At 36.0% G+C, this 18,671-nt stretch overlaps 1 protein-coding gene and 1 long non-coding RNA gene across 4 annotated transcripts in view; one reads left to right on the top strand and one right to left on the bottom strand.

The window, feature by feature from the left end:
- SMPD3 (sphingomyelin phosphodiesterase 3) overlaps nt 1-18,671 on the bottom strand; it is a 94,356-nt gene that overhangs the window by 41,710 nt on the left and 33,975 nt on the right. Inside the window, exon 1 of one of the 3 annotated variants that reach the window (XM_051629082.1) lies at nt 14,645-15,679. The exons of the other annotated variants lie outside the window; for them this stretch is intronic. The gene's annotated coding sequence lies outside the window, so the exon portion shown is untranslated. Of the gene's footprint in view, nt 1-14,644; nt 15,680-18,671 lie in introns of those variants that run through there. 3 annotated transcript variants of the gene reach the window in all.
- Nucleotides 1-18,671, top strand: part of LOC127389023 (uncharacterized) — a 78,915-nt gene that overhangs the window by 51,271 nt on the left and 8,973 nt on the right. The window contains exons 4-6 of the long non-coding RNA XR_007890541.1: nt 3,537-3,621; nt 17,428-17,554; nt 18,329-18,642. This is a non-coding gene — a long non-coding RNA (uncharacterized LOC127389023). The remainder of the gene's footprint in view (nt 1-3,536; nt 3,622-17,427; nt 17,555-18,328; nt 18,643-18,671) is intronic.

Raw genomic sequence — 18,671 nt, 5'->3', positions numbered from 1 at the left:
ACCTTTAGAGGCTCCTTCCAACCCAAGACACTCTATGATTCTAAGTTATTATCCTGAAACTAATTGACAATTATGACTGACTCCACTGAGGCAAAGAAGCCCAACTGGTAAGCAATGAAGGCAGTAAGACTTTTCTGCTCACTCAGCTGATAACACAACTTGATTTTCAGCAAAATGAGAAATTAAGTAAACAACTCACAGAGGTCAGTTTGCGAGCTCCAGCCTAAACTCGTAAAGCTACTGTTAGTAAATCACAAACCTGTTAAGGTTCCTTTACATGCTGCTAGGCATATTAATTATATCACCATTATACTGTTTTTAAATACACAGCTGATACACATATCAATGAAATTACAAGGAACTGACAGAAGAAAGGAAGGTATGAATACAAGCTAAGAAAATTCAAAGTAAATTCATTTAAGTTCCAAAACCACTGCTTCAGTATGAAAGACACATTCTGAAGTCAATTGTTACTTAAATGCAGGTTTACTGATTTTCTGTGCTGCAACATTATCTGAAAACAAACAAAGCAGAGCAACAACAAATAAAAGCCTTAATTCTATGTTTGTGAATACTTCTTGGAAGCCTTGTTTTACTACATTCATCCCTCTTTTCAATTGCAAGAACTCTGATAAACACATCTTGAGGAAGCAACTGCTTTCAACATTGACGTCTACAGGCAGCTGTGTATGGGCTGTTTCCTGACTTCTGTCTCTAGTAAGCTATTTACATTCACTAGCTACATTACAGCTACTTACTATAGTTACATAGCATTAGCAATAACATCTGATAGTTTTATGTTACATTTATGTAACAAGTAGGCACTGGAAACTGTGAAATATTTGGTTCAAGTGCGGATTCACTTTTGGAAATTCTTCACTGAGTCCATCTGCCACAGCTCATGCCCACAACTCTACACAACTGATTTGCAACAAGTAATTTAGCCAGGTCTAAATCTTTTTCAGATTGTAGGCTTTTCAAGCATGCCATAGTAAACAATATCTCTTAAGTCAGCTACAACCTGTCAGTATCTGAAGAAATTCACATCATCTACTTGTGGCAACAGATGTGAAAAAAGTATTTTGAAACAAAACTTGGTTCTCTAGAGGAAAAAAGATTAGGAACCTCAAACTTAGAATTACTCTGACAGCACAGATGCTGATTATCTCATAGGTCAGAGTTCAACCCAAAGGATTTCTCTACTGTGTTGTGCTCAGTAGAACATTTGGAAAGTTGAAATAACAGAAAGGTTTCTAGGCTTTCCAGGGGGAAGCTTCTATAAATAATTTTTAACAAATATTTTTTTCTAACCTCCTTCCCATACATGTACCTCCTAAGCAACCTCCCATTTGGGTTCAGAACAAGACCTTCTGTTGTAATCTTGGGATATGCTTCAAAAAATATGCTTAAAAACACAGATCAAGACACATCGGTACCAGTGCTATATTTTAAAATAAATGTCACAGTAAAGGACTTGAGTAACACTGAAAGCAAAATGCCCACTACACACAAAAGGTGATGCTCCCTGGAAATTAAGTTAATATCACAGCAGTTGAATGCCAGCTTCTGTCTACAGGACACAAGGGACTTGGATACGAATGTCAGATACCACAAAGTCCTCCAAAGGAGATGTGCTATTACTTAGCTTTTCTTCATTAATTTCATTGCATTCAAAAAAGGCACATTGAAAACAACATTAGAACATTAGAAATGCTAGAAACAGTGTCACATGCAGATGTAACAGTAACACAGAAGTCAGAATTGAACTAAGCTTGTAGGGATCACCTAGAAGCTCAAACACAAGGAAGCTTTTAGGTGAATGACTCTATCCTTACTCAGTCACTGAGTTGATGAAGTCTAAATGGATAGGGCTGACTCTGAGTCTGAAATAAGAACTCACCTATAAAAATTTAGGTTTCAATATGCAGTAGCACAGATAGAAATAAAAAGTTGCCCTCAACAAAGCATATGGAACACTTTATAAATTAATTTAGTTATTACATTCCACTATGTAGAATAACCCTTTCTTAAATCCCGTCACTGCAGCCATCATCCATGTGGACCATTGCTGACACTAACAGATCCCTGTGTTAGATTTAAAGCATCCAATGAGGCACTGATCCAATGACTGGACACCATGTTAACCATTCTGGACATCCTACTGACTGGGAATGGGATATTTGAAAAGAAGTGACTTTTACATGCATACATTTGGCTCAAAGAACCACTTGTGATTACTACAAACATACAAACCTCTGGCTTTATTTGGAGGGCAGAGTGATGGCACATTTTAAATTGTGAAAACTTAGAATGCCACTGATCACATTTTGTCAGCTTGCTGTGTAAACACAAGATTGCAGTGTCCAAATGCTGCAAATAATTAGCAGAAAAACTGCATTTTTTCAAAAAAGGATGTCTGGGTTTATATATCTGAAATAAGCAGAATAACTGACAAACCATACATATTTTTGTTACCAGCTGTACTTATACATTGGTTGTTTGATACGTCAGTGGACTAACTTTTTTGTAATTCAGTAATCTTTCCAAGCTGCAATGTAAAGAGAGCTTTGTTTAGTTCTCTGACTACATCTCTGCTTCCTTTTACAAAATACACAATGCTTCAGGTTAAAATACCACCAGCAGAAGAATAAATACAGAACTCGATCACCATTGAGTAATTTTTATGATAAAAATCATACTCCTTTACATGTTAACTCACAAACTACAGAAAGCAGTATGTTTCCAAGACAGGCACCAAGTATTCAAACTGTCACTTATCGAACTGTCACTGTCATCAGCATACACACACAGATTCTTAAACACAAAATACATGTGTATCATGAATACACTCAGTCTGAACTCTCCAGTTACCTATAAAAGAGCTGGTCTCTGTCTGAAGCAACACACTTGAGAATTCCCAGGAAGCAAAACATACAGTGGCAGTCATCAGCTGTAACTCTAGCAACGACAGGGAAAACAGTTGAGGAGGAGGAGTACTTGATATTCTTCCTCATGTGAGAAGGCTGCAAGCTGATGAAGTTTAACTATTGTAATTTCAGTTTCAAATGGTGTGGCTAGGGCAGACTTTATGTTTTAATTCAATGAAAAAAAATACCTTATTTATAAATGGATAATCTAAGCAATGTTCCCATCAAACTCTCAAAGCAATAATAATGCAGGATACATGACTTAACTTTCTGTTTTACTCTATGATACAATCCTGTTAGTCCTAGTTTTTAGTGATGCACTAGTTATTGGACATAAAAGTCCCCATTTCTTTTTCCTTAATGGTCTGTGACCACATCTTTCTTTCCCTTAGAAAAAAACCTTTTAATCACTTCTATTTATTCCTATTTGAGGGAGTATAACTGTATTGTTATTATTTCTTTATGGAAGTTTCCTTAAGAGGAAACAGATTAGACACCTACCCAAAAAAGATCATCACCAACAAAACACTTTGCCACTTTCACAGCAGGAAACCCAAATCTTACAACATGCCTTGTTTTTCGCTCAGTCTAACATTTTCTATTTCACAGTTTTCTTTTAATACAGGAAGACATGTAGAAGCTGTGGCAGAGACACAAAGCAAAGAACATTCCTGCATCTGTCACATGCCTCTAGGTGAGCTCCTGGACATCTTTGTGCACGTCCTCTTTCACTGCCCAATTTCCTAGTCCAAGCTGACTTACCTGCTTGAGCTCTGTGCTCTGTTAGACCTTGAATTTAGGCCAAGCTTGTTAGGGAGGCACATCACTGATCAGAAGCCCAGTGAGCTAGTGAACCTGCAGCCAGTCAGCATATCAAAAGACAAGCTGCCCTCTGAAAGTAAACAAGAATTTTATTCCTTGAGGTAACAATCAGCTGCGTAATGCTACTCAAGCAACTTTCTCCACTGAGATCACTTAATTTCTGGCCCTGTGTCTCACCCCTTCACATCATAAGCTTTTAGGACTGTCTTGGTGTTTTTGATGGACAAATCATTACTCATTGTATGAAGTTTTCCCAACACATATATAAGAAGACATTAAAAACGGTTGTATTTTCATCGACATAATAAATGTTTGCTGTATTATCACTCAAATAAGTATTCAGAATTGTGGTTGGGAGAGTAACGCTCAGCTCTAAAATAGCACTCTTCATCTGCAGAGCAATGCAAATGCAGCTGGTAACTCAGCTTTTGTGAACAGGTCATCAGCATGACTAGCATCTTAACATCTCAGCCAAGAAGCAACACTTAGAGGCATTCTTTTAAAGGTTAATGAAATGGCTCAAGATGTACTTCAGCAGTGATTATTTCCAAGAAACTTGTTAAAGGCAAAGGGGGGATCACTTGAATTTTAATTCAAATTATAATTTTAATCTGACCAGTTAATATAGGTGTTGCCTGATTGTTATTAACATATGCTTGCTCCTGTTCCTGCTGTAATCTGCTTAGATTTGTTCAAATTAATTGTGTATGGTGTTACTGATTAAATTCCCTGGGAAGGGGCACAATACTCATATATAATGACTAATTTGCTCTCAGCTTATTGATTCCAAGTTCAGAATTGTTACATCAGTACAAACACAATACATGAAAGACAGATGCTAGACTTGGTTCACGGAGAAAGCTCATACTAAGAGTAGATAATAGTAGCCATAAGTATTTAACATTAAATTTGTACCCTCTTATCTGCTTAATCTTTTATCAATTTGGCCACCTACCCACCCAAATAGTTTTCAGACAAAATATATTTCTTTGGCTAGACTTTGTCTTTTGCAGGATAATCTTCACCTTGGCACTCTGAAATCTTTGAGAGCTTCTTAAAAATGCATCCTCAGAAAGATCAGACCATTGAGGTAGAATTCCATTATCATTCCTCAAGTCATCATGCCCCACTTACCAGTTTCTCAGCAAAGGCAACCACTACTGCTACAAAGAGAGCTTAGGGCATTACGTAAATGCAGAGACCTGGAATCACTTTTTCAAAATTAATACTGTCTAATTGTACACGGGAACACAGGAAACAGAAGAAAGCATTAAAAGTAAGGAATTGTTCCAAATTCTTCCTATATCTTATTGCGGGGAAACAAATATTAAGGCTAACTCATCCTATTATTTTATAAAGATAAAGGTTCTGTCTCTTGGGGGATGTCTCTCAGTAATTTCTGGGGATTTTATTTTTAACCAAAGACAGTTTGTTCAGTCTAAGTTTGCTAAACTCCTCAACTTGTATCTGCTATCACACCTGAGATACTGCAGATAAAATTCAAAGCACTGTTAGCACTCAGCACAATCTACTAAATCTTGTCAAAGGGATTATTTAAAGCTGTTCCTTGTCTCCTGCAGATGTAAGACATGAATTTAGCAAGAGATAACCCTTTGAATGCAAATAGCAAAGCAACATGTAACAATAAGAAGCAACAATAGACAAGCAATACTATACTCATAAAAATAACAAGAATAAGAAGCTCCCAACAGAAGCTCCCAAGAGAGAAATAATAGTGGTTGCTTAACCATTATGATTGCTGCCTATCTTTCACAAGAACAATGATGTTAGAATATCACTTGGAAATTCTGTACCAAATGTTATTTAACATTTTTAAGAGTTCAGTAGTATACATTGTTTATCAGATTTGTTGTTTTATATGCTGGCACTGGAAATGCTAGGCAGAATTTCTTCTCTAACAGTACAATTTTTAATATAGATGTAGGTAGTAACAGGCAAAAAACCCTACCAGTGCTGAGGTTGTGCCAGTGTATGAGAGATAAAACAGTATCTGCTCCCATTTCTGCAGTGCTGTATTTCTTTGCAAGGGTTAGGAAAGAATTAGCCTTGACAGAAATGTTCTGCATAAAGAAGGAAAAGACACTCACTGGAGTTCCACACTCACTGGAGAAATACACAGGGATACTTTTTTTTTTTCCCCATTATTTATTCTGCTTTATTTTTTATTTGCCACCTGTTTTAACATTCTGGAATTTATTATCTAGTGTTCTGTACTTCCTGTATTGTGTGCTGATTTTATGGAAGCATGAGGTAATCTAAAATACTTTAATTAAAATTTTGGTTTCCATCTACTAACTTATTTAATAACTTTCTATCCTGCTGCTCTAGCTGTATATTACTATAATTTTAAAAGGCATTTTAGAAGTTTTTAGATAATTGCTGTTATTACTGTAAATTAAGTAAGTATGGGTACTATATAAATTAAACATGACACTTGGAAACAAATCTTACAATCTCTGCTAGGCAAAATTCCCAGCCAAATTAATAAAGCTTTAGCTGAGCTATACCTAAATAAGAGCTAGAGGAGATGGTCACAGTTGCCAGCTACCAGCTTAATAATAAATAATAATTTTTAGAAATCATTCTAACGCATATATTTTTTCTAAGATGAATTAACATCTTCTCTAGGTATCACTGAATATCATCTGAAGGTAACATTTAAAATCCTTTCAAGGTACTCCCAAGTGGGACGAATAATCTGCATAGACAAGAAGTCTTACTACTTAAAATCCATAAGCATCTGAGGTTTAAGAATACAGTTAGGATAAAAAATCTAACCTGTCTTAGATTTTCCACTACTTAAGGACAATTAGCTCCTAACACCTCACCAGATCAGGAATATACAGTTCCAGACAACAGCAGACCAACAACCACATTAGTCTTTCCCTGCATATTTCTCTCGCAAGCCAGCTTTCATCGTTGCATCTCTGTGAGCAGCTCAGGTCTGAGCAAGTGGGATTTGTACAGATCCAAAGACAGAATTTGTCCACCAGTCCGAACTGTGTTACACGTTCCACAGAAGCAGATTATGACACTTAAGCAACTTTGACAGTAATGAAGCCAAAAGGGAGGAGCAGAGAGACATGTCAAAAAACAATGAGAAGAGCTGGAAAACTTGTGTTCGAGAAGGAACATAACTGTACCATGCTAACCATGCTCATTACTTTCCTAAGTTAAGATTTCATCAGTGTGAACTCATGAGTGTGTAGGTGCGCATGAGTGTTCATGTATGTATTTGCATGTATTAAAATTGACTAGGAGAACTGTTAGGCTGTTTTATATTCACTCATATAAGAGCTGTAGGGAAGAACTGGTGGAATTATTGCAGAGCACACGTGCATGTCTGATGCTGCCAGTCTGTTTTTCTCCTTGGTATTACCCTGTGTCTTTCATTCAGACAAGGGCAAAATACTTCAACTTTATGATACAAAATCTTCCTAAAAACAACAATAATTTTAAGCAATCACAGATAATATGAAAAGAATAAAAAATACCTAAAACTCAGCAGGAATATATCTCTCTACTATGTATAGAGATTCCAAGTGAGAAAGAGAAGGTAAATCTCTACCAGAGATTAATTCAATGTGCCTCTGTGGGTTAAGAAACTCCAAACACATAGACTATACATTCGTCTGTTCATTTTCACCCATACATGTGAAAAAAAAAAAAAAGGTCTTTCAAGAGACAATAAGACAGGAACAATAAACTCATTAAGGAACTAAACAACGTCCTCCTATTAAAATTAATTTAAATGCTACTGCAAGGGGTACTGATCTGCATAATGTTATGGTAACACATGCAGTTTCTTTGTCTGAACAAAGATGCTGTTTTTCAAAATTAATTTTCAATCCATCCACTAAAAGTTGCTTAAGATTAATAGCTGCATTGATAGACTATCTTTTCATAACTGTTAATTTATATTCATCTTGAAGACAAAGATAATTTTTTACTATGAAATGACACATTCCTTGTAGCTCCGAATGAAAGAGTTGTACTTTGGACAGCCTTCCAAACTAATAAGAGGTTTACACAGTCTGTGTGCCAACTAGTGGCTCATTTTTGTTTTCAGAAATGCAGTTGACAATAGTTAAACTGCACAAATTCTTAAGTCTTCTGAATCCTCTTTCTCAGTTAACTGTAAATGCTTTCTTTCTTTTTCTTGCAATTTGTATGCAATTCATTACACTTCAGCTTTTCTTCTTGGCCACAACAAAACCTGAAACAGTAGTTTACTTTCTTCTTAATTAAAAATATTTTACTTTGTTTTAAGGTTTTGGGAAGTGCTTTATCTTTATTGCCTTTGGCAAAGGGAGAGTACATTTAAAAAAAATACTCTGTGAGCCTTTCTGCACCAGCTCTGTTGCTATCTCTGTTGCCTACAATCATGAGGGCTTTGTATTCGATAACCCAGATGGTCCCTTCTAGTTTTACATTCCTTGAAAAGGACACCAAGTACTGTAAAGTGATGCCACATGGCATACAGAAATCACAAAATTATTTAAAATGTCATGCAGTTATTGAGCATGTTTTAGCCCCATTAATTCCTCTAAACGAAAAACGCGATTTTCAAATGCAGTTGGTGTTAACAAGCTCAGAAAAGTAAGCATAAAAAAGGCATAAACACAGCCTATCCTTCCCTCAGACCTGAAGCAGAATTAATATGATTATTGAAAATATATGCCACTCTGACAACAAAAAAATCAACATTTTTTTGACATGATGAACCTAGATATAGTCACCAAGACGTTTTTTGTGTGGAGAGGAGTATTTGAGAAATACACAAAGAGCAAACCTCCATCACTGCTATTATGACCTACATCTTGTTCTCAAAGGCTAATGCCTTTTTGCAGCAACAACTGTTTTTTAATGACATGTCAATATGCCAGCAAGCACAGTGAGGTTCTGACCTCACAGGAGACCCTTACATGGCATGCAACATAAATGAACAACATGATTGACTTTGTACTAGGAAACTGAGTTTGTAGCCCAAGAGTAGCACTGGTTCCTGTGTATATTCTAATTGTTCATGGAACTGATGGTGCTAATGTGTAGCTCAAGCCTTGTAAGAATTTTCAGACAGATAACACTACACAAAAAGATCATTAACACATGATGCCAACAGAACATAAATCAGTAGGGATCCAAGTTGTCACGGACCAGTGACGTCACTAGCAGGCTGCCAGCAGTCACGGTGCTTCTGTGACTTCTCTGATTTCTAAGATTCAATTTTAAGGTTAATGCTTCTAACTAGGGGCACAAGCAAGGCCATATAAAGATAAATGTAAAATACAGCACATAAAATGAAGAGTTAAAAAATAAGGTAGGCACAGGGCATATATGACAGTAAGTTTTCCAAAAAGTAGAAAAAGATAATTTTATTTATGGACTGAAGAGAAAAGCACCCAGTTGAGAACCTTGTATTATTCACCTAGTTTTACAAAAAATAGAGCAGAGAGAGAAAATTTTGGTTTGCATATAAATTCCTGGTTCTTTGGTTCACTAAAAATCATTAATCATTAGTCAATTTCTCCACTTCTGTTTTAGTGATAGGACTAAACTGTAAAAAATTTCATACTGACTATGAGAGGCTTGGGGAAAAAGCTCAGCATGTTTCCAAGATCAATTGATCAAGTGCTTTCAGAATCCAGCAGCAAAACCCAGAAATCTTGACAAGAGCACTGCAATCAGGGTGCTAATGGAACACATGTTGCCATCACAATGCAGACAAAAGAGGTGAAATGCTATTATTATTTGTCATTACTAAAACCTGTCTTCCCATTTGTGCATACAAACACTTGCACAGCATAACCTTCAAGGAGAATAAAACTACAAGAGTATAAGCATAATTGAAACACTGTAACATAAATGCATAAACAAATAAAGCAGCAAAATCCCATGGTATAAACTCTCCTTGGTAGCTTACAATATAATAGACAGTAAAAAAAACCCCATTATAAGAGTTTTCAGCTCGAATGTCTTTTCTTACAAAGATCACCAGCAAAGACTTCCACTTTCTACACATTCATGCTCAAGAGCTTAAAAAAAAAAAATCCCTAAACAAAACAGAGAATGTCTAATAATACCTCTTAGTCTTTTTATGATGAAGACACCATATATGATTGCACTTGAACTGCTCATCTCCTTACACTGACTACCTTGTATTCTGCATCCTTTTATCTCAACAGCTCATCCCATCCCATTTTAAGTACTGGTATTAAGACAATACCTCTCAAAAAGAAACTATAAATAATTAATTAGAAGAATTTGGTGCTTCATTAAGTACAGCTACCTCATTACCAATGCCAACATCAATATAAGACATTCAGACACTTTGTATTTTTCCCTTTTTGTCAATAGCTATAGCAAGACATGCTAGTAGGGGTGAATCAACCAGCTTTCCTAACAGCAAAATCAAGGCATTAAGGAGCACCGAGACCTGTCAGACAGTGTTACGGGAAAACTTGGAACCACTTTCCCCTGATACCAGAAATTACAAGCACATTATAGAGGTCTTTATTATTTTCTCAGATATAGTTCAACTCCAGCTTTTTTGCTTGGGCAGTAATTAACTGAGGTAAATTTTATTCCTAGATTTTAGAACTCAACATATTTTATTATCATCTTGGGAAGTCCTAATCAAACTCTATTGCACTGGCTTTAAATATTCAAAGAGATTCCTATGACAGCAACTCACTGCCAGTTTAATACTACTAGTAATATTTTTACTATGATCCCTGCTGCCAGGACAGGCTTATGATCAACTGTGTCCAGCTCCTTTATAGCCCATTCTCTGACTGTGATTTGCTCCTTCACTTTTCCTTTGCAAATCAAAGCTTATTTAGTATCACACAATCTCCATTTTAAGTACATCTTTCAGGATTTAAGCCTGAAAGAAGCTCAGCACATACAGATTAGCACACAAGCACGCACTAGGATCAAGATGCAAACTCCAAGGTTTGGATCTTTGTTTAGCAAATTAATCCACTACAGAAAAAGTCAAGTGACAATCTTCTGAAAACATTCCTGAAGAAAACGGGAGTGGATAAAGGGTAACATGCAAAGACACGGTACCTGTTTATTAACTAGATGTTGTAATATGCTTTCTATTTTTACAATGCAGTTAGAGTTAATATTTATGAGGTGCATTTTTAATCAGGTGGTTAATTTCCGCATTCAGACAATCTGATGTGTTTTAATTCAGAAGCATGTCTTCGCTTACGCATCAGAATACCAAGCTCATTTCCTGTGTACTGGAAGGTAGAGAGATGCGGTGCATAGTTACCACCTGAATCATGTTTCCAGGTGTTCTGCCTGACAATGCATGATCTAAAGAATAAAAGTATACTCTGTAAGCTGATTTCCTGTGATTCACAATTAAAAGCTTTGCATTAACCACTAGTTAGGGCTAAAAATTTCAGATTAATTTCAGGTACACATGACTCCTCTAGCTGTCATGTCCTGCTGTTGCATGACTTCTTCCCATTAAAGAAGCTGCAAGAGTTGCATTATTCTCTACAGAAAGTAAATGTATAGATATAGTTTTACAAAGCTCTTACATTTAGGTCTGCTCAGTTCATTGGCTAATATAACTAAATGAAAGTTTTTTTCAAAAACAGTCTTCCTCCAAGCTGGGTCACAAATGTAACAGCAGAGTTCTTTTAAATATAATAGCAGTAGGCATTCAGGAATGTCATGCAGTCATTCCATGGAGCAGCAGAAATTTCATTTGAGTTCCAGCTGCAGAATGTGGCCTTATGCAAGTCAGTTGTTAAAAGATGAAGAGAAAAACCAAAGCTGATGATGTAAGATTAGAGCCAAAGGCTTCTGTACTAATGAGAAAAATTCTGCAAAGTTGATTTGTGCTCATAGACATTTTCATCAAGTGAAAAGTTCATTACATTTACACAGTTGATCAATACACAATCCCTACAGGCTACAACCAAAAAAATATAATCTGTTCAAGAGAATTCTATAAATATCCAAAAAAGGGTGGGAGAGAGGAGAATACAGAACAGTACCCTTTCTTTGAACCTAATAAAGGAGTACTTGTATAGTGAGAAGTAAGCTATGATTCCAAAGGAGGATGCAGCATTAGAGAAACACATCTAGAATATTAAGAAAAAGGAGGTTTGTCTCTGATATTTAACAAATACTGAAAGATCAGCTGTAGGCAAATACAGAAAAGTCACATATAAGCACAGAAACAAATAAAGTATATTTTGTCCTGTGCCACTGTATCCTGTGTTAGTTTTGTTAGTAGCCTCTTGTGAAACATTTTGCTTATCCCCGTATTGCCACCACAAACAGACTGTGCACGTTCAAAGTAAATGAGAGCAGAGTACAATTTCAGCAACTTTACAGAGATGGCAGGCAAAATTCAAGTCAGAAGCCAGTCTTTCTGTACCCTATCACATTCATTTTATAAGCCATTTTTCATGGAACTTATTATACACTCTATGTTTTGAAACGCCAAGTTCTCTCAGACTCTACAAAAACAGGAAACTGTAGTGTGCACACAGAGGGAGAAAGGAACAACAAAGACCAGATTGATGCATAACATTAAACATGAGAATGGTAAAATATAACATAAAAAAGCTTAAAACAGTGCACATTACATGGAAAGGCACCTCCTTACCTATCACAAAGAGATTAATTTCACAGCATACATTTCTGAGTGGCTACACCCCAGGGAAGAGTGTTGTCATGGTAACTGCAGGCTCTTTGGCTTGCTTTTTTTTCTATTAGTAGTCACACAAGTTTTTTGTTAGCTTTAGGATCAAGTACATTTAGACTGACAGCACTGCTCATGTGGGGCAAAAGGGAGAATAGCAGGTTTGCCTGAATACAGAACCAATCCTGCAGGAGGAAGAAGAAGCAGCACAGCTTAGATGACTTAAAAAAAAAAAAAAAAAAGGGGGGGGGGAAAGTTATCCATGGCTGTAATCCTCAAAACAGCATCAAGAAAGAATACGCATAAAAAACATCAATCTGACTAGTGTCATTTAAAGGACAGGATGTGCTAAATTTCATTTTTACTCTGGCGCCTTCATTATAAATTTAAGTAGAAAAGCAGAAGAGCAGTCATAATTAGGAAAAGTTTTAAATACACAGTTCGGTTAATTTTAAAATTATTTTTGTAAATAACCATGTTTTTCAAATAAGTTTGACTCTAAGTTACTTCAATAGCCATCATACTAGTAGATCCAATTTTATGCAGAGGAAAAAATGTCCATTTTAACATTTTTTTAAAAAGAAGAGTGTGCCTCATACCATGCTTCCATTATTTTTACTGCAGAAGAGTAACTTGCAGACATACAGTACATATTAAACAGTATATATTAAAAGAGTATCAGAAAAAAGGTCTGTAAATCACAATTCATACAGTTTAACCTTATCTGTAACAGTGTCTCAAGGATTCTCTCAATGACTGAGTGAATCCTTTCCTATTAGTGTTGCCCCTCTCTGCATTCCATTTCCACAACAGACACTAACTTCACCCAAAGTCACATGCTGCATAACAAATGATACTGGAATTCATTAGACAATGCTTGTAATGGACATGCTGTGGATATTTTAAGGACTAGAATACATCCCCTAACAAGTACTGAGTTAATTAAGTAATCTTACCAATGTAACTTTCTTTTCTATATATTCAAGGGTTTACTCAATAATTAGAAAATGCGCTGAATAAGATTATATACTTCTAGGCATTCCAGGCACATATAATATGTCGTGTCCTTCTGCATCACCATGTAGTAGCACCACCATCTCTACTTGCAGCAACAGCGAACATGATTCTGGTACCTTCTGGAATTTCTATGACTGAATTAGATGTGCTGCCACACTGGTATCTTAACTACATTTTTTTCTTCCAAAGCGTATTTCATTTGCCAGATGATGAAGTCAGAAATAGAGAGCAATAACAGATTCTCTTTCTTATTTAAAAGTAAAATCTATTTCAAAAGCATTTTATCCACCCTTTCATACTGCAGTCTAGGTGACCATTAATACATCTGAACTTCATTCTTTCTCAGTTCCTTACAGCTTTTTGAAAAAATACAAAAAGCAATATGATTAACAGAAGTGTCTTTGCTGCTTGTTCAATCTCTCCAGTGTTTCAGTTTTTCCACTTTAACTCCCCTATTCCATAAAATACTAGATCTGTAAAACATTCGACCTGTAAAAGTGTTGTCCTTTCTTGCTACCCACCAATAAGGCTGACCTTCCTCAAAAGCATTCAAAGTGCTTTGGCTACTGTCAGGGGGGACAAGTGGATGTGGAATACATCTGTGTTCATGGTTCTCATAATCTAACAACTTCTACCTGACAAAGAGAAGCCATAATGCCTTGTCATTCATAGTGCTGTGTGCCTTATGTTTGCAGAAATAGCCTTTACAATTATTGCAGAAGTGCAAGAGGTGAGTGGTCTGTGAGTTTCATGCTATGCTGTTACTTTACTGTTCAATTTCAGATAATTCAAAATAGTGCAACAAATTGTAAACCAAAGCTAGACGAGAGTATTACACTTCCTGTTTATTACAAAGATTAATAATTTAAAACAAACAAATCTCCCCCTCCCAAAGAAAATCCTTCTATCAAAACCAAGAACTTAAAATCTGTGTTTCAAATAAATGTTTATGAGATGAAGAACTGAAGTGGTCTGGTGCATTTACACTTTTACTACCAAGGAAAAAAAAAAAAACACACAAACTTGTTCTGATTAGTATCCACAATCCCCAATTTACTGGAGAACCCAGTTCTCACTGGTAAAGGTTATTAGCAGCATAGTGATTAAGTAGGTATGGCCAAAAGCCAATGAGAAACCCAAATATCTACTTAAGCACTTTTCTTGACTGAACAATAGGGCACTTTACCTCCACTTGTGCTCAGTTCAGCTTCATATGCCTCAGTCTGCAGGGCTCTGCTGTTTCTTGTGCTGTAAGAGTCCAGGCTTGTTCAGTGTGAGTTAACCAGTACTTCAGCCCCACTGAGTTCCGTATAGCAGCTGTACAGTAGCTTTGGAATGAAATTGCCTTCTAAACATCTGCTTTCTTATATGCACATTGAGAGTAAAAGAAAAGTTAGAATTACTTTCCTACCTGATACCACTCAATTCCATATTGTTCCCATTGACCAGAAACACCTTCTTCAAGTATTTTTACGGAAATCAACATCATCATCTACTTCTTCAAATAACTGGATGTAATGATACAGTATCACAAGCTATTTGTAATCCTTTCTAAGTTTTATATGTAAAGATTTATTTTCATATACATTCTATTATTTACTGTCTACATTATTATCACCAAAATCATTCAATAGAACCCCTTACAACATCTTATTTTGTAACATGGCCTAATCATATGCTATATCAAAATAAGATTTGGTAAAGGCAGTACAGGAAATAAAGGAAATAAGATTACACTAATTCAAACACTGAATAAAGAATGGAATGACTGCCTTAATTCAGGCAATTTGAATTATTAATGAACTGTTTGCATCTGTAGAGATTTACTCTATTAGAAAGATTTCCTCAACCATCTGGATCAGGAAATTGGAACCTCAACTTCTTAAAGGTCAGAAGCAACAAGCTGGAAAGGGCTGCTGTTTTCCAGAACTTATTTCTTTGACTCAAACAAAATTACCAGGAAGTCCATCCTCGTAAGTGGGTAGCAGAGTGCCACAGTAAAAGGAGTGGGATACCAAGATAGCAAGCTAAAAACATGGTTCCAAAATTATTCTTAGATACTATAAAGAGATGGCATTTCTGCCATCAAAATACCGTAGCAGCAGAGCAAAAGGTGTGATGACAGATTTGCATCTGAGTTTTGTGTATGTCTGTCATCATTCATTATTCAACAGTCACAGCAAGAAAAAAAGTCCCATTTTCTCCTGCACCTGGTGCCCTCATCTTTCTGCTCCGAAGAAGATTTGTTATTAAAGGTTATAGGCCATACCAGTTTTAGTCAGCCCATTAACCATTTTGACAGCAGAGAGGATGCTTTTGACTAATGAACATATGTTGATTTTGTTAATTCTTCACACATGAGAATGCTAAAACTTACAGCATCTTAGAAGTAAAATCACTCAGAATATGTAAGTCAGACGATTTACATATTAGTAGACCTCTAGGCTTACAATAATAACCTAATTTGTTCTCTGTACCTAGCAAAAGCAACTTAAAGAACAGTACTGTTTGTCAATGCATAAATTTGACTGAGACATCCCATGAGAAATTTGTTATTATCATTGCCAAATGGCTAAAAAAACCCACCAGTCCATCACATTAGATATTTTTCCCTTTAATCTTTCTTAATTATATATTTTATTAAGTCTTTTATATATTATTTTTTACCTCTCTGCATGCCATTCTTCTGGTAATTTGCCAGTCTTCACTACAGACAGTTACTTTTACTTGAAAAAAAGTGCCCCCATCCTTCTAATGCACTCTTCCCTTTTAAATTGAAACCAATATTCAAAGCTTACTTTAATTTCAATTGCAATGAGAGGGACAATTCTGTTTTACAAAGCAAATAAACATTACAGTGATTCTGGCAACCAAACAGTGGTGATCTCCTAGGGATTCAATATGTTGGGTCTTGCATTCTTGATTTTTAAGATTTGCACTCATGACCAGAGACTGTCTCTTCATGATAGTCCATCAGATGCTACTAGAAAAAAAAAAAGTATAGGTAACTGCCATACACAGAGAGTCTACTGTTAAATAACCAATGACATTTAAAAGAAAATCAGTACCAGATTTCAGATTTTTGAACACAAAAGTTAACAAATATCTGCTGTATGTCTCACTAGTTGCTCAAACATCCTATACCTTGTAATGATCCAACCATCAGAAGGGATGCATATAATCAGAAAATGCTGCTATTGATTTAGGCATACCAGTTGGTAAATATACATCAAATGTACCGTAAGAGAGTTCTATTACCACCTGCACTAGAACAAAAAATAATAATCACTTTTATGGTGCTTTAAAGTCAGTTGGCCAATGGCAAATGGATAATTTTCCCATTCATATTGTAAAAAAACCTACTATAGCTACAGGATCCTGCACATTAAAATACTGCAGCTTCTAAAACTAGGTAAACAGAAAACTTGCAATTAAGTCAATGAGAAGACAAAGAGTCAGAAGGTATTAGCAGTCTAGCATCACTGGGGCTTGGAGTAACCACGTTCCCTCACAGTTTTCCACATCTCATCCAATCCCACTGTATCTTCTAAGCATCTATTAAATGACATAGCAATTCTCATTATGCTCTTGGCAAATCTTTTCCATCAAATCTAGTATAGTATTCCCAACAGTAATCAAAATTTGCGTTTCCAAGCCTGGATTCACCATCACATTTGTCATCCATAATAGATGCCTTAGATTATCCTGATGAGTGTAAGTCACAAAAGCCAAATAAATTGCATTACATTTCTTTTTTTCTTTCAGCTGCATCACTCACTCGACCCTGCCATTCATTTCTGCCACAACTAAGACATTGCACACTTCATCATTTTTGAGTTATAATATTCTTAAAACAAATAAATCATAAAATTAAAACCCCAACTGTCACAAAGCCCACATTTTTATCACCAATATGCTTGCCTTGCTATCATTCATATGAGATGTTTGCTACTCTTTAATAAATTTCAGCAGTGCCTGTTGAAGAGGAAAGTTGCAAGAGAAACAGAACAGACTCCTCCTGGAAAAGAACTATGCAGCAAATGATGGCATTTTCAGAGCTGTCGTTACTTACTTTTGCTAAGCAAAGCATGGAAAGGTATGTGGCAAAGCATGGTTATTAAAGTAGTTTTCAGTAATCAGGTAATCAAAGATTTTATTTTTTACTAGTGCATTGTTCTTGACATTTAACCGTATGGGTTTGTTCTACCATCAAGTTCCAGAAATACTAGATGGAATTACTGAGTACATGACTAATGCACAGTCCAAAGTAATCAGGACCTTGCAATCAGTATTTCTGAAACAAGATGTGCTCTAATTACTTTAGAAACTTCTTGTAAAAAAAGTAGCATAAGCACAATGGAATATACAACTGAGTTCCAATTTTAACAGTTACTACAATCCCTTGTCAGAAACCCTTTACACATTTCCACACCATCTTCTACAGAAGATAGTCTTATATAGTCACCATTTGAATTGTGTAAGTGAACATCTGGCACAAAAGTGATAAGACAAAACAATGACTGCTTCTCTTTGTGCCTCTGCACTACTTTGTTCTGAAGCAGCCAGCCAGAAAGACAGACGTACTTTGTCTTTACCAGTTTTTAGAGGCACCAATCAACATTTTGTATTAGAATGCTGAAAAAAATTAACTGGTCAGATGCATCTTAAATCTGCAGGTATCAGTAGAATGCATTAACTTCTCAAAAGCTTCCAAAAATTTCATTTTTACTTGCAATTTTAATACCTCAGCTATGTTTCCAACACTTATTCACTATGAATACCCCTAAACAATGTCAAATGTTCTGCAACATATCAGAAGTTTCAGGTCTCTGCTTTTTTAAATAGTATCTATTTTTCTTCCTGCATTCAGCAGCCAGCTATGGATATTACCAGCAATGTGATCAGCACCCTCTTCTCTCAGCAGCACTGTTCAGCACATTGCATTATCTTACTGACACTGCAGATAATTACTGTAGTTTTGCAGAGAGATCTTAACTGCAACCAGTTCCTGCAGTACTGATGGACAGAGAGTACATGCAATTCTCGATGAACACCAGCTGCATCAGAAGGTGCAACCTTCCAAGACCTATCAGGAAACACATATACTGGCTTCCCTGGACTGAAGAACTGGCTCCTAAAGAAGCTGGCTATGTAATTCTATCAACATCAATGGGAATCACACAGGTGAATACTGACATCAGGTCCTACGTATG

This window comes from Apus apus, chromosome 11 (genome assembly GCF_020740795.1).
Source record: "Apus apus isolate bApuApu2 chromosome 11, bApuApu2.pri.cur, whole genome shotgun sequence".
Classification (NCBI taxonomy): Eukaryota; Metazoa; Chordata; class Aves; order Apodiformes; family Apodidae; genus Apus; species Apus apus.
The sequence above is the reverse complement of the archived record's forward strand: the minus strand, read 5'-3'. Positions and strand labels throughout refer to the sequence as shown.